Raw genomic sequence first — 16,033 nt, 5'->3', positions numbered from 1 at the left:
AGGTTTTGCTGTTGCCATGCAGCTGGACCTGGGTGCCCAGATGAGCATTTGTGTTGTGCTATAAGCTGACTCTCTGTGCCCAGGTGTTGTGCTGCCCAAATCAGGTAGAGAGGGTTGATGTAAGGTTGACTGCTGAAGTGGCTGTTGGAGAAAGCAAATCTTCTTTCCCCCTGACATGCAAGGAACCAACAGAGCATCTGCTCAAAGAAAGGGTGTGCAAAGCAGTGCTGATGTGAGTCAAGAGGCAGTTGTCCTCTCCTGCTGCACCAAGGACCTGCTGTGTAATAACAGAAAGAAGGAGGCTGCACAGACAATCTTCTGGCACAAGTCTTACTGTTAGTTAGGACAGATATACTGGGTCTGAAAAGCAAGGCTGAGTGGGAAGGAGACTTCACATGGACACGTCTTAAAAAGACCTAGGCAAAATATGACCTTTATCTGCATTTTCTTAATATAAATCTTTACCACATGATCTGGCCAATCTCTATTCTGCTTGCCATTATTTTAACTGCAGGTGGCATTCTTTATGACAAAGAAGCTAGATATCTATGATAATAACAGAATCAATAGAAGAAAATGTAATTAAATGGAAAAAAGGGGGATGGGGAAGCAGGATTAAACTTTCCACCCTGCCCCCCCTTCTTCCACGGGACCTGTGTTGACTAATGGCTGAGCCTTTCTGACAGAGAATTTAGATGAGTCACTCTAACAAGGAGAGTCCTGATAAGAGGGGAAATTAATTTATCATGGTGATTTAAAACATCAAGTTTAATCATGATTTAAATCAAAATGCAGGGAGCTTCAATTTAAATTATTGCTTATATTTTGCTATGTGTGGGCTTTCAGGTTTTTTTTTTCCTCAAAGAAAGTCTGATTCTCATTTGCTGATAAAGTCCAACATATCTTTTGGCTGAGTTGGGGATACACTCAGGACCCACAGCTGTTCTTCACTCATTTACAAGGTTTGATGTGTTTATTCAGATTAGTGATTTTTACTTATAATGCTGGAGGTTGATGAAGACCCATTTGCTTTTCCTTGTTAATGGTTCTTGTGATCTCAGTCAAAAAGCTTCTGGAAAAGAACTGGGATTTGGTTAGCCCCCCAAACAGGATTTGAGCTAGAGTTTTGTATGTGTGAAGAAAGGTACCTCATTTCTTCTTTACTTCCTTCATATTTAAATGGAAGTGCTACAGGCATGCTGCAAAAGGGAAGGTTTATCAAAACGTCCAATATTTAAAACTAAGTGATTTATTAAACAAAAGTAATATGATCCTTAGCTGGTGATTTTGATTTGAATTTAGTTCCTGGTCATAATGACCTTCAAGATTTAACAGTAATAAATCTCATTTTACATCTTGTTTATATTAATAGATTAGAAGAGGAAACTCAGACCTTTCTGCCCTTCCTTTTACCTTCCATTTCTCAGCTCTGAACAGCCTAATAAGTGGTCATGAATGAGGAAAATATTCTCTCTGCACCTTTGGAAGTGACTTCTCTCCCAAACTGACCACATTTTCAAAACATCCTCTTTCCCAGGCCTCAGGTAAGGATTTTCACTCATTCAGTGTTCCCTTTCCTCTTCAAGCATCAGCTCAATTTTTTTAAACTAGACTCACCTAATTTGATATAAAGAAAAATATGGCTCATGTTTTCATGTACATAAATGATAAAAAGCTAAGCAGTCAATTTATTTTCTGCCTTCTGGTAAAAAGAAGGTAATGCTGGTGTTCCCTCTAACTGAGCTCTGCCAGAGAGACAGATATGTTTTTCCTTTGAACCCTCGAGGGACCTGAGCAGTAACCAGCTGCTGCCCCACAGGCAGCCCTGCTGCCCTCATGGCAGCAAGTGAAGCAGCTGGACACTGGTGGTGGCGTGTAGCATGGTGGCAGCCCAAACACGGGGACCCGTGACAGCTCTGGAGACGCTTCTGGTGAGGCAATCCCAATGAAAGACAAAGCTAAATGATATGCTCCAAGTTACCAAAGTCCTGTGTGCTAGACTTGTGAGAACTTGTCCAGGGTAGGTGATTTCTAGGGAAGGCATAGCAGCAGCATGGTGAGGACAGTAGCAATACTCCTGTAAAACCCTGGCATTCATTGTGCTGCCCACAAATAATACACCTTCCTACACTTTTCTGGCAGAGATCACACCTTCCTGGGCCAAACATTAGGTGAGGTGGTAATGACTGCTTACCGTGACCTATTTCTGAGCTGATAGGTGGGGAGTTCATAATCCAGCTCAGCACTGCCACAGGATGTGTTAGCCAATGTCCCAGCTCCTGGAGTCACAAGATGGTGGAAGAACACTAGGTTTTCTTTGCTTTATTATTATTTTTTAATTTCAAGTTTTGAGGACATCCAGTTGTAGAGGAAACCTGATCTCCCCTATGGTATGGTCTTTCCTTTTTGCAGGCAGAGAGAACACACACACAGCATTTTGAAAAATGCAATGAGTTATTTTTCAGCAGCTGAGGATGACAAAAATAATTTCTTCACTTCCTTTAACAGAAGTTTCAACTGAGAGTCATGTGTAGAGCACACAGGAAGATTTTCATCAAGACTTCACTTCAGCAGCAATGACTGCTTTTAAATTTTAGTGGTCATATTAGGAGAATGTGAGACTGAAACACACAAAGTGTTTATCTCATTCTCAGTGACCTAACTTTTCCCCTTTAAAAGCATGGATTACCAAACATGAGTTTATCAAAGAGCAAAAAGAGAAATTATAATACAGGGAATCATAGAATCATAGAAACATAAAATGACTTGATTTGGACGGGACCTGAAAGATCATCTAGTTCCAACTCACCTGCCATGGGCAGAGACACCTTCCACTAGACCAGGTAGCTCAGAGCCCTGTCCAACCTGGCCTTGAACACTTCCAGGGATGGGGCATCCACAACTTCTCTGGGTGGTGAGGTTCACTGCCTCACCACCCATGTAGTAAAGAATTTCTTCCCAATATCTGTTCTATATCTACTCTCTTTCAGTTTGAAGCCATCCTCTCTTGACCTGTCAGCACATGCTCCTGTAAAAACCTTCTCTCAGGTACTGGAAGGCTGTAAGTAGGTCATCCCAAAGCCTTCTCTTTTCCAGGCTGAACAATCTCAGTTCTCTCAGACTTTCCTCATAGGAAAGGTGCTCCACCCCTCTGATCATCTTGGTGGCCATCCTTTGGACTTGCTCCAATACACTGGTGCCTCTCCCTTGGACTCACACTGACAGGCCCACATCCTTCTTAAGCTGGGGACCCCGGAGCTGGACACAGTGCTCCAGGTGGAGTCTCACCAGAGCAGAGCAGGGAAGCAGAATCACCTCCCTTGGCCTGCTGGCCATGCTGCTTTTGATGCAGCCCAGGCTGTGGTTGGCCTTCCAGGCTGCAAATGCACATTGCTGGCTCATGTCCAACCTCTCATCCACCAGCACCCACAAGTCCTTCTCAGCCGTGCTGCTCTTGATCTGTTCATGTGCCAACCTGTATTGATATCAGGTGTTGCTCCAACCCAGGTGCACCTCATTTCTGGTCTTGTTAAACCTCATGAGATTCCCATGGACCCACTTTTCAAGGTCCCTCTGGATGGCAGCCCATCCTTCAGGTGTGTCAACTGATACAGGATTCCCTTGATCTTGAATTATTTCTGGTGGTTGCTTCTGTCTCAGGGAAGCCAGAACTTGGTTCCACCAGTCCACCCCCTGATTGATTCTCTAATAATCCTTAGCCTTTTTACTTCATCCGGAAGTTCTGCTACCAGGCTGAGCAGGTCATCCACCTGGTCACATCTGAGCCAACTGCTATCTCTGCTACAATCCAGTAAAAGGCTTAGGCACTCCCTACAGCCAGAAGCCTGGACAGCCGTGTGGGGGTTTTGGGAGCTATGTCTGGATTGCTACATCCTTTTCCATGAGCATAGATGACTTGTCTCCCCAGTGAGTAGACACCATACCTGAGCTCCTCTCAAGAAAGCAATAACGATTGGGCTTTGGAGCTGATAGAGTGACAGCACAAGCTGCTGCAAACCAGGTACCAATCATTCCTTTTCCAATGTGTAAGGATATATATTTTCAGCATAACCAAGGAATTACCAGAGTGCTTCTTTCTCATCAGTAACACCTTTGGGCTTGCTTACTGCCTTCCTTGGCAAGTAAATGCTGCTGCTTGCACTAGCTGATTTGCACTTGTCTAGCTGTTCCTGTTAGGAGCTCCAGCTCTTGTCTTCCTGTCTGATGACTTCTAGCTTGTAGCTCTGTAACTCCACAGTCAGTGTTGGGTCAGCTTGTGCTTTCTGCAAGACCATGCAGAGCCACAGGCAGACCTCCTATATGCAAAATACTCCACAGCTGCTTAGCAGGAAAACCTGGTTTAAATTTAGCAAAAGAAAAGGACCAAGTAAGCTTTCCACCAACAATACAGAAAAAAATGCAACCAAACAGAGCAGAAATAAACAAAAAGCAACCCAGCTTTAGATTATATTGAACACAAAGGTTTCTGCTTCTTTCCTGTGCCCGTGTCTTAGCAAGTTGGAAGGAGGAAGCAAATCAGTTTCATCAGCAGATCAGAACTACTGCTGCAGTTGCCTTGCTGTCCTGGGATTAGTCTTTTTCCCTGTTTATCCAGGATTGCCCCTTCTTCTGTCCCTGCAAACTCTCCTGTGTCCCCACATCCCCACCACACACTGAAGAAGTTTGTTCTCCATAACCCCTGAGCTTCCTTAGCTGCACTGTGTAGCATGCACAGCTCAGCCAACTTTCTGGAGATGCAATTTCCTCCTGCAGCTTACTGTGAGAGTGTAAGGAAGAACTCACAGAAATAGATGCAAGTGATGGACTTCTAACTTACGTGTGTGTGCTGGATTTGGCTGGGGTGGAGTTAACTTTCTTCACGGTAGCTAGTATGGGACTAAGTTTTGGATTTGTGCAGAACATAGGGTGGATAATACAGAGATGTTTTTGCTACTGCTGAGCAGAGCTTACACAGAATCAAGGCCTTTTCTGCTTCCCATACTGCCACACTGGCAAGGAAATTGGGGGTGATGGGAGATTGGGAGGAGACACAGTTGGGACAGATGACCCAGACTGACCAAAGGGATATTCCATACCATATGACATCATGCTCAGTATATAAAGTGGAAGATAGAAGAAGGAAGAGAGGACATTTGGAGTGATGGTGTTTTTCTTCCCAAGTAACCATTGCATGTGATGGGGCCCTGCTCTCCTGGAGATGGTTGAACACCTTCTGCATGGGAAGCAGTGAATTACTTGTTTGTTTTGTTTTGCTTTGCTTACGTGTGAAGCTTTTGCTTTTCCTGTTAAACTGTTTTTATCTCAAGCCTTGAGTTTTCTAGCTTTTACCCTTCCAATTCTCTTCCCCACCTGCTGGTGAGGGAGTGAGGAAGCACCTGTGTGGTGCTTTGTTGCTGTCTGGAGTTAAACCACACCATTGTGTTTTTTTAAAAACTACCACAATCCAATCCCTGTATTTTTCAAGAGCCTTTAGAGTTCTGCCAGCACTCGGTGTTCTTTAAAACAGAGAAACTGAGCAAAGCCCCACTCCACTCTCTGAGCCCATTCTGATCACAGCTGCTCTCAAAAGGTTTGCTAGCAATCCTGTTAAAATGATTCATGATGTTAAGAGCTATGGAGCTAAGGAGGCTAGGAGCTGTTCCTATAGGAGCCTTCACACAAGGCTGTATAAAAAAGTTCAAAGCGCTCTTCCAGCTGCTGTCACAAAAATCTCAGACACTATGGCTTAGATCATGCTTGAAGAAATACAGGAAATCTGCTTGGAGATGCAAAGCACTGAATGGAAAGAGTATCACTGTCAAATTCAGATAAAGAATTATCATGAAATCACTGGGTACCTTGGCCACCACTAACACCAATTCATCATAAGGCAGACCCTTCTGCAGCACTGCAATGGGCCTTGCCTTGTGTTTCTGTAAGCTACTTGTGCCTTGGGAGGTGAACTTTACTATTTCAGTGCTGAAACTGGAGACTGGAGGCTCTGGTAGCACTGTCTGATATTTGGTCTTGTGTGAGCCTGAGGAGCCAGGGGAGAAATTCAGACCCTCAAATTGTGGATGTGGCAAGCGATAGTGTAAGAAGTAAGGATCTGGGAAACCTTTCTGGAGAACAGGAACCCATGTAGAAAGGGCTGATTGTCCTTCATAATGGAACTAGTCTGCTGGCACAGGGAAGGAGAAAGGTTGTAGAGCAGTATCACAGAATCACAGGATCAGTTAGACTGGAAAAACCTCTGAAATCAGTCCAACCTATGACCTAACACCACCCTGTCAACTAGACCATGGCACTAAGTGCCATGTCCAGTCTTTCCTTAAACACCTCCAGGGATGGTGACCCCACCACCACCCTGGGCAGCCCATTCCAGTGTCTAATCACCCTTTTGTGAATAAATTTCTCCTAATACCCAATCTAAACCTACCCTGGCACAGCTTAAAACTATGTCTTCTTGTCCTGTCTCTAGTTGCCTGGGAGAAGAGGCTGACCCCCACCTGGCTACAACCTCTTCTCAGGTAGTTGTAGAGTGATAAGGTCACCCCTGGAGTATCCCAGCTCTGATCTGGGAAAAAGCACCTTGTTCACACTGGCATGGCATACAAAGGGGATTTGACTAACACTTGGTGTGTCTGAGAAAGTATCAGTAGAGAAACAGCACAATCATACTGAAAGCAGGTCACTTGGAATTCCAGCTGCTTGGCATGTGCCAGGAGACAGAGCAAGGGCAAAATTTACAAGTGCCAGTCTGCATCAAGGCCAGGAGCCTGAAAGCCCAAGAAGTGTCTGGCTCTATGGTTAATAAGATATTAACAAGGATGGCATTCACTGGAGGGCTGAGTGGGAGCTTAGGTGTGAACCTGCAGATCTGCTGTCTGAGGTGCATAAACTGTCATTGCAAACAGCAAGGGTGTCAGGTGGCTGCTGGAACTAACAAACAATGGTGACTTACACTCCTGAGAAGATGATAAAAGTCTACAGTCAAGACTAAAATCACAGAGCACATGGGTAAACACAGTGTATTGAGAAATAACTGTTATGGTTTTGTAAGGCTGTGTACTGCCCCATTTGCCTGATGGGTCTTACTGGCAGATCCTCCACAGACTAACACTAGCACCAGTTTTATTCAGCATGTCCATTAAAATGCTGGCAAAGGGTGTGAATGGGAAAATCTCTATTCACATCCATTTTGAGCAGAAAGTGTAGGTCATGTTCCTCTTGTCTCCAATAAGAACATACTGGACGTAGGGAAGTGAAAGAAAAGAACAATTAAAATGACTGTGGAGATGAAGAAGTTACTTCCAAGGACACTAGAAAGGTGGGAGCCTTTAGTCTGGGACTGAACTGAAGGGTATGAGACAGGCACATGCAAAATCAGTAAAGAGGAGTACAGGCTTAAAGCGGAGCCATGTCTCACCAAATCTTGCAACACTGGATCCGAGGGGGATGTTTTAAAACAGAAAAGAAAGAAACTGCCTCTATACAGAGGGTAAGGGAATTTTTGGAACTTGCTGGCATAGGAGGTTGTGACAGCAGACTGTCTCACAAAGGACTGGAGAAACTCATGTAAGAGGTTGGGCTTGTGTCTTGTCCCGAAGCAGCATTTCCTATTGCCAGTGCCAGAGACAGGATACTGGTCAAGAGGAATACTGTGTATCAGTTGTAGAGTGTTTCTTATGCTCCCTTATCCACATCTGTTCCCTGCAGAACACATGTATTTTCTCCAACATGCTCATTCCTCCTTTAGGAGCTGTGTGATGGACAGTGTTAGATGGGATAGAGAAAGATTATCTAGGTCATCTGTACTGGAAAAGATCCTATCTGGTACTTAGCTGGATGGGGTTTCTCCCTTCTGGTGTTGTAGTTTTTCCAGCCCCAGCTCAGCAACAGACACTGCAGGCATGGATACAGGTGGTATGAGCATCTCAGAGCATCATGCAGAGATGCAGCAACAAACCAAGGCCTGTGGGGCAGGGCAGAAGAGTATGAACTGACTGGTCCCACTCAACCCATGAGACAAGGCAGGCCTACTTCACTCTATGACCTTTCCTGACTAAATTGCTTTCATTATGGGGCTAAGAGCTGGCCTAAACAGAAGGTCAAGTTATTAAAAAATAAAAGATTAAGGGACAATAAAACAGAACAGAGGAGGAAAGAAAGCACTGGTCTGCAAATGTTTGAGATGTCTGCCTCATAAATTCAGCATCAGCTTCCTTTGGTCCTCAAACCAAGTCAGCTCTAATGCTATTTGCAGATATAGATTGGTGTCTTTTTCATTACTGTTATCAAATGATGCATTTGTGGTGCAGCACCAGAGCCCTCTCCGCCCTAGTAAGTGGATTATGCATCCTGGTGCCAGCACTACTTGAGTTATACTTTTAATACTAAAAATAAAAAAAGAAATAATAAAATATCTTCCAGGCTTTTAGATTTTTCTTTTTCTTTTTTTTTTTCCCAAAGATCTAATTAAGATATTTATATCCCACCAGGCAGAAGCGACCTGACCCCTGCTTTGTTAGCAAAATGTGACAAAAAGCACTTTGCTAAGCATTTGCAATCACCAGCATTGTCAGTTAAACTTCTGGGAAATGGTGTCACTGTTTCTTTTTGCTACTCAAGGCTGAGCCAAGCCTCAGAAGATGAACATCCCCTCAGCAAGCTAGCTGGCTGCCTCATGTTGCTGCCCTGATTTGTGTTCCCCCACCAGTACTGAGTATGAGGGATTGCTTCTCTTGCCTGAGACTGCTGGATTGGAAATAGAAAGGTCCTTTGTCCCTCTCTCTTGTGCATGTCTAACTGCATTGCACCCATGCTTCCAGCCACAGGTGGCATGTTTGATGCCTGTGTTTGGCAGGCCCACCTGGCTGCCAGTTGTGCTGCTTGGAGATACCCCAGGAAGCAATGCGTTTCTTTCAGAGCCCAAGAGTAATGATACCTATTTTGCTTGGTACGAGCACAGCCCTTACAAGGAATGTTTCTCTTCCTTTAGGGTTAACCTCACCATTGTCCTGTAGAGAGGAGTCATCGGCAGAGGTCTGAGTGCTCACGAGTCTGTTGAAGAACAGGTATTTTTCTCCACCAGAAAAGTACCAAAGGGGCAGTACATATTTCTGAGGCCTTTTGTCACAGCTGGGTCTGTTACTTTATTTCCCTTCTTACTATTTGCCAGCTTAAACCCTAAGGATTTGAAAAGAAGCTGCATAATTCTGTGTTTACATAGTAACACAGAAAGCACCTTGGCTATAACCTCAGGTGCAATCACAAGCACAAACCGTAGCAGGAATTTCTGGGTCCACTCTGTCTGTACCTGTTCAGCCAACAGAGGTGATCCTCAGCTAGTAGCACTATGGAAGTTAATTTACTTGCTACACATCTGAAGTTCTGTAAACCTGATGGTTTTATGCTCTAGCCTTATTTGTTTCTCCTCACATGCCTATGTTTCTGTCCAGCTTTCAGACAGTGCCATTACACAGGTGAGATGACCTCAAATCCTGATTTCTGCCATGACCTGTGGCCTCTCTAGCCTCACTTACTACACTCCCCTCTTTTTCAAAGGAACAGCATGTGCCTAAGGGTATGGTGGCATCACATTCACTGAAGCCTTAGTTAGAGTGCTACTAAACACCTGCAGAGCAACTATGAAAATGTTCCCTAAGATCAAAAGTGCTATGTAAAAATAACACCATAAGAGAAAAGCAGGCTCTGCAATGTGCTCTTCCAATAACATTGGTATTAACCTCAGGGAGTGAAATAAAAGGTGGAAACATGATCTACAAAATTGATTTTTTTTAACGTTAAGAAAGGAAATAGAATAAAACGATTGACAGCTACTGAGTCAGGTCTATAGCACCCAGCATGTCAGAGTCATACTAAAGTGAGAGTAAGCGAGAAGCCAGACAGTTCTGTAGGTGCTGCATAAAGACCTGCAGAAGTTACTTGGCTGGGACGAGCTCATCATGATGGCTATGAAACTTGCCCAATCAATGCAAATCTGTGTTGACTTAAGATGATTTTGGATCATTCCTTAACACTGCACTATAGGAACTAATCCATTTCACTTGGTGAACATTAAAGTTGAAATCTGAAAACCAGAGCTGTCTTGCTCCCATTAATGCTAGTTAGAGATCACCACCCAGTGTCCTTCAGCAGGCTTGAAAATCTCATCCTCTTTGATCCTTGAGGAGATTCTGAGAAGACAGAAGAGAGAAAAAGGTGCAAGACCAGATTTTCGGTAGGTAGAAATCTGTGTTGCTTAACTGAAGTCAGTGGAGCCACACTGAATTATATCAGTCAAGCTTTGGTCCATAATGGTTTCAGGGACCTCAAAACCAAGAAATGGGCGGCTCAGCTGCCAAAACTTACAGCAATAAACTTACAGCAACTGCAAGGGGTCTTGCTATCATAAAACACAGAGCACAAAAATGTTTGTCATATTTACAGGCCTGACTTTCTGCTGGGCTGTGTCACCTCAGGTTTTCTATTATTTAACACATTGATCAGGCAGCTAAAATGAATGTGGACATATAAACTCAAATGCAACACATTAAAAATCAAGCAGAAATAACAACAGGCACAAATATGCAGCCTGGGAAGACATTGGGATCTAGCCCAGAGGGAATATGAGAAGAGATTGCCTTTGATTTTAAGAGCTGGGAACTCTGTTTATTTGAGGGGAAGAATGACATCATTGTCTAGCTATGTCAGCAAGAAAGGTTTTATGTGAAGAGAGATCATTACAGCAAAATCATGGAGTCAGCCACCTAGCCCCCATCAGTTAGAAAGACACAGTTGTCAGCTTGTCTTCACTTAGACCAGGAGTTAAGCATACACAGGAAGACAAGTTCGATCTCCCAGGCTTATGCAGCTCAGGTGAAGGTTGACTGGTAGGGCTCAGGGTCTGCCAGCCCACTGACATCTTAAAAGCAAATGCTCCATGCAGCAAGGAGCTGAAGGTCACAGCTTAGGTCAACCTTTAGCTCATATTTCTCCAGGCACAGTGTGAATATTAAGTGCTGATTCTACAACCAGATAATGGCTGGGATGAAGAATCGCTTGGCTCGGGAAGAATCTGGACACAATTTCAACATTTTAGGAGGTTTCTGCTTCTTTTTGTAGAATTATATAGTAGAGCAGATGTCTTCTTCTTGAAGAGACTGAATTCTCATGAATTCATTTGTCAGATGGCCGTCACCTCTAAGGTAACCTGAAGCATTCACACAACAGGACATGATAGCCTACCGCTGCAGGTTCCTTCTTGGCCTGAAAGCACTGGCCATTCTTAATAGTGGTGACTGATGGGGCTTGTTAGCATCGGTGCCTTAGCATGTCCTTTTCCCCTTCATTGACGGCAGCTTCTCTCTTGAATAACTGTCTCTTGAGTTTGCTTTAATTCTTGTTTGCACAGACCCAAGAAAGGGCCTTAGCTCCCTGTAGTGAAAGAAGTTGGGTTTAGCAAGTACTGGTGGCCATGGGTTGCTTAATGGATTACATGTAAAACTGAAAAAAAGGGAGTGTGAGCATGAAGGTGCCTAGAAGTAGAGGCTTATAATGTTGAGGTAGGAAGTTAGCTCAGGGTGTCTTTGTAAGGTGAGTTCTTTCTTCTTTTTGTCTCCCCCAAGCAATTAAAAACACACTGGTAACTGTTGCAACAGTAGCTGATATGTCAGCATTGTTAGTTCTTATTTCAGGGTATTCACAGCTGAGAATCATTTTTACTAGTTGCAATAAATAACAACCCTGACAACCTGGCTTGGATCCAAAGTGCAGTGAAAATCTTATGCAAGTTGTTGGAAGGAAATTATTCTGCAGGCTCCAGGCACTCCTCTGGGACACAAAAATTAATGAGCAGCACTTAAGTTTATCAGAATTTAAAAGAAAAATGTCCTCCAGGAGCCCCCAGTAGTGCCTCTTTGTCATATTAATCTTCAGAGATTGGTGCAGATTTCAACTATGAAGACAAAATTTAGATGAGAGAATTACAATCAGAGGTTTGCCAGAAAATAACCATCAGCTTTCAGTGCAAGGGCAAGAAGATACTGAAAAATGTGTATTTATGTATATAATTCTACATAATGCAAACATACGTATCCATCTATCTATAGGTAAAGCTAATATGTATAATAGATACTATTCATATTATCTGCAATGTATCTTTTAATTAGGAATACAGGGGGTGAATGTTCAAAACAGATTCAAGGCAGCCCTTTTTGAGCACATGTGGTGAGACTGGGAAATCCTCATGCCAGAATATTTCCTTGGGGCTAATGACTTCCCAAGTCTGAAAATTTGCCTATTATACAGAGCAGAAGAATGGTCATTATAATAACTGCTGCACAGTGGTAGGAGGGACAGGAAAATGGGGGGAACTTGTCTCACCTTCAGGTATCCTGCAGTCAAGCTGCCTCCTATGCATAAGGATAGGTAGGCAATTAACATTATTACTCATGAAATCTAGCACACTTGAGAACAGAGTGCTGAAATCGGTTGGAAAGAGATGCCCTGAAGTCTTCTAGGAAGGTGCAATGCTCCTGAGGAGTCATAAATGTACCTATGCTACACCGTGCAATCAGGTGACCCCTTTCCTTCTGACTGGGGAAACGGGGACATGGCATAGTAAGAAGCAGGGAGACTGGGAATGACATACCACTTTTTGTTCACTTTCTCCCTGGTTAGGACATTCCCTTTTACTTCTTGCATCGCTCACTATTTAAATCTATTGCATGAAGGTAGGCAGGTAAATGAGGTAAGGTTGTGAAATGGCTCTGAAATGTGCTAAGTCATGATATAGGCCATATGAGGAACGGCTGAGGGAGATGGGGTTGTTTAGCCTGGAAGAATGGGATATGTTATCCCTTTCTACAACCACCTGAAAAATGGTTGTAAAAAGGTAGGGGTTGGCCTCTTCTCCCAGGCAACTAGTGATAGGACAAGAGGAAATGGCCTCAGGCTGCACTAGGGGAGGTTCAGGTTGGACATCAAAAGCATCACTGAATTTCTTCACTGAGTGGGTGGTTAGGCAATGGAATGGTCTGCCCAGGGAAGTGGTGAAGTCACCATCTCTGAAGCTGTTCAAGAAAAGACTGGACGTGGCACTTGGTGTTATGGTTTAGTTGACATGATGGTGTTTCATCAAAGATTGGACTAGATGATCATGGAGGTCATTTACAACCTGAATGATTCTATGTTGGGCAAATATGCTCCTTGGGAGGGCAGGTTGTGTATTCAAGTGTCTCCAGGCAAACAGGGGATTTGAACACAGCTCCCTAATAACTAAGGAAAACCCTTACTGGTATCAGCTTGTACACATCCAGAGTCAAGATCTGCTGCAAGATGAGACATCCTTGGACACTGCCCTGAGACATTCAGACATGAATGACTGTACTCCTTTAAGCCCAAATACTGCAAGGACCAGACTCAGAAATTTGTTCACATCCAGGACTTTAGCTGCTACTGTCCTATGGTCTTGACTATCTGGTGCCAGAAGCTGAAGTAGTGAGAGAGGAGGAAGGATATTGCTGAAAATATACCCAAAATCTTCAGAGTTAGCACAAGTAGGTTGATTTTGTGCCAGAGGCAACCATGTGAGCATATGATAAGCTTGATATAGGGCTCATTTTTCAAAGTATGCTTATGGTTTTCCATGAGGTCTTAGGTCGGCTCTTGGGGAAGTCATCACTGATTGAGAAGAAGAAATTTTTCTGCAGTAGCAAAAGGCTGAAAGGCAGAACAGGAGAACTAGGCTTAATACAACTTGAATCTCAATGGATTTAATGCAATGTAGTACTGGACTCATATCTTCTGTGAGAGGGGTAATTCCCCCTTTGGGTCTGTTGTCCTTTGGAGATAAATATCTAAAACAATTACTGTTCTTGGGCTGATCCCCTTGCCTGTAAACCTGGCAGAAAACTCACTTCAGCTCAAATTTCTGAGCTGCCAGTTCAAGCAAAGAGCACCTTTGCACTCTGCTACCTAATGTCTCCTTCCACTGCTCAGACACAGTGCTCAAAAACCCTTGCATGAGAACACCAAATTTTAAGAAGGAAAGCAAACAACAGCCAAGAAGATCCTGGGAAAGCAGCATTGATGAGGAAGGAGTGGGGAAGGGATAATCTCAAAAACACAGATGAGTCTAGCAGGATGACTGCATGTGATAGGCGATCTATATATTGAATGACCAGCTTCTCTCAGCATGCTGCCTCAGATCTCACCAGCTTACTTCACACCATGCATTATCACAAGCAGGCAGAGGTAATTTTTCCAAAGATGTAAGCAGGTTGCAGCTAACTTTAGTTAGGATATTTCACCTCTTTTGAGGGTCTGTAGATATCCAGGTTGCCTCTTCTCAAGTACCCAAGAGTAACCCCAGATTTTAATACTTTGTACTCCTTAAGATCCATGGCTGTCAGGCAGATTCATACCCAGATTCCTCCTTGTGCTGTCCTCTATTGATTTCCATCTGCCCAGTTCAGTTGCCTACCTACGTCCCTGTGAATCTACAAGCCAGACACAGTCACTGTGTACATGTTGATCAGGTTGGAAAGCCATGTAAGGCCCAGCTGCTGGAGAAAGGTAGTGGTGCATAGTTGCAAATATGAGGGGCAGGGACATGCCTACAGGAGAGCCTAAAGTGAGAGTTGGTTATGCAAAACTGTCTTTTCTGGGTAGAAAGTGCCTTGCACAGTCTGGATGATGTTACAACTGTTGTATATTCATTAGAATATCTTTTTTTCCTTTAATCAAGCAAGCCTTGAAACTACAATACAAGCAAAACAAAGTGTCACCAGTTAATGCAGTACCTTGTCCTCTTTAGATCTGCGCTTACCAATATAGCTGCTGGTCTGGTTAGTCTCTTTGACAGCCAGCAGGAACATGACCTTTTTCTACGCTTGCGGAGGACACTGTAAAATGTTCCACCAGCCACTGCTCTCTTGCATGCATCTTTATGCCAACCCTCCTATCATTTCCTTTCTGGAAAGAGGAAAGAGTATTACCATTCTTTGCCTTTCATCTTGCGACAAAAAATGGCATTTTGCTGTATGAATTTTAAATGTAGAATTGCTGGATGATTAATGAGAATTTTAAAAGAAGGTCTTAGCAAATGTGTATGCTGCCTTTTATTTTCTAGTCTTCCTAGTTCTACTACAAAGAACTCTGCTGTGGAGGACCAGACATAAGCATATTCTGTCTCTAACATTCTGACTGCAGTGACAAGTAAGATGTGACCAGAGCAGAGGGCCCTGTGGAGGTAGGGTGGCATGTTCTGAGCCAATTTCTGGCTTCACCTGGAGACTCCTGCTCAGTTGTCTCTCCCCCAGCCCCAATTCATTTTTCTGGGAAGGAGGGCTCGAAGACCTGCTGTGCAACGTGAATGGAATAATGTGAACAAGCTATTTTACATAGGAGTCTGCACCAGGCTAACAAAAAGAAAGGAAGTGAATGAGGACCCCTGCACAAGCTTTCCCCCCTCCTTGCTTTTCACACTTGGGGCAAGTCCTTTGTCTTGCAGCCGTGGGCTCCAGACTGTGCATATGGCAGAGCCAATGAGGGATCTAAGTACTGGTGATATTCTGTGTTAGCTGCCTCCCTTTTCTGCCTTTTCTCTCTCTCTCTCTCTCTCTCTCTCTCTCTCTGCTTTGCTTGGGCAAGAGCTTGTTATCCTGCACTCTTGTGAAAGCCTCTTGTATAAATTAAAGGGTTTGTTTGCTAACACCTTTTGAGCCTAAATATCAGGCTGGTTGCTGAAATTAAGGTGCCTGTATAATAAAACAAAGTTCCCTGACATGTGGCCTGGTGTCTTTGTTCAGCCTGATGAGAACTGATAATGTAAATCACACCCCCTGACAAGTGGGTTGTGACAGCCGCCAAACTTCCAAAGACACTGGAGAAAAATACAGTATTGAGAGTAGATAGAAAAGGAGTTATTTTAACTCCTCACCCCTTGTATGGCTCAGCTGTTCTGTGTAGGTTGTGTGTCCTGTGTGTTTCCATGTTTGTGGGTGCGCTGGTTTGAGCTGGAGTAGAG

Source organism: Acanthisitta chloris, unplaced genomic scaffold, assembly GCF_000695815.1.
Source record: "Acanthisitta chloris isolate BGI_N310 unplaced genomic scaffold, ASM69581v1 scaffold4102, whole genome shotgun sequence".
NCBI lineage: Eukaryota > Metazoa > Chordata > Aves > Passeriformes > Acanthisittidae > Acanthisitta > Acanthisitta chloris.
The sequence above is the reverse complement of the archived record's forward strand: the minus strand, read 5'-3'. Positions refer to the sequence as shown.